This window comes from Cervus elaphus, chromosome 12 (assembly GCF_910594005.1).
Source record: "Cervus elaphus chromosome 12, mCerEla1.1, whole genome shotgun sequence".
Taxonomy (NCBI): domain Eukaryota; kingdom Metazoa; phylum Chordata; class Mammalia; order Artiodactyla; family Cervidae; genus Cervus; species Cervus elaphus.
Window position 1 is genome coordinate 97,118,608 of NC_057826.1, and position 1,224 is coordinate 97,119,831.

The following is a 1,224-nucleotide window of genomic DNA, read 5'->3' on the forward strand; positions in this document are numbered from 1 at the left end:
AGTTGGGTTAATCACTCTCCTATTTTTCCACATTTATACTCATCACTTTACATGCCAGTCCTTAAACCTGGCCCTTATCTGGCCCCTGGAATGGAGGCCTTCTTGTCGCCATTCACCTCTTACTCATGTCTGCATTTCGGTTCCATAGGACCAGGATGCATTTTTTCAGAGGCGAAGGGCCTGTTTCTCTGGACTGAAACTCCTCTTAAATTCTCGGCTCCTGTGGGGCTCTTTGCTTTGAGATGAACAAAGCTGAGTCTTCCTTGCTCCATGTTCAACATAATAATTCTGCCTGAATCACAGTTCTTTATGAACAAATGCCTCCTGTTTATCCATTCATCCATCCCTCATTCAACAAATTATCATTAATAGAAGTCAGGCACTCTTCTAAGTTCTAGGGACCCTGTAGTGAACAGAACAAAGGCCCTGTGTTCATAGTTTATACTTTAATACAGGTTATGTAATTTAAGCATCAACAAGCATGAGCTTTGAGATCAGACTATTTGAAAGGGACTTTATATTTTCTGGTGAAGTCCACTCCCTCTCTTTTTAAAAAAATAAAATTTAGAACAGAAGCATCACTTTACTTGCTCATAGTCAGTCCCTGTGCACGATAAGTCATTTCAGTCATGTCCGACTCTGCAACCCTATGTTCAGTAGCCCTGAAAGTCTCCTCTATCCATGGGTTTCTCCAGGCAAGAATATTGGAGTGGGTTGCCGTGCCCTCCTGCAGAGGATTTTCCCAACCCAGGGATTGAACCTGCATCTGTTATGTCTCTTGCATTGGCAGGTGGGTACTTAACCACTAGCTCCACCTGGGAAGCCCAATCGGTCCCTAGGAAAGCTAATACCCCAGGTCTAATACTCTCACTATGCTAACAGAAAAGGTTTCAGAAGTCCTTTGAATTGGCAAGCATGACATGAATTAACGTAGCTTCTCATATTTATGGAAACACTTTATGAGACACTGCTATCCATCTTGGAATAACAGAACACAAGGTATTTGTAAGAGAATGAAAAGCAAGAACAAGAAGGTGTATTTAAAATATCTTTTTTAAACCAGATCCTCTTACTTGAGTGAACAACTGAAGTTAGACTCCCAAGTTACAGTTAACACTGTGAGCAAACATATACGACTTAGTGTATTTTTCACAGATGCCTTTTGTTTTCTACAAGGGATGATGAAAGCAGCCTTCAGAGGGCAACTCATGCAGTGAATTTTCC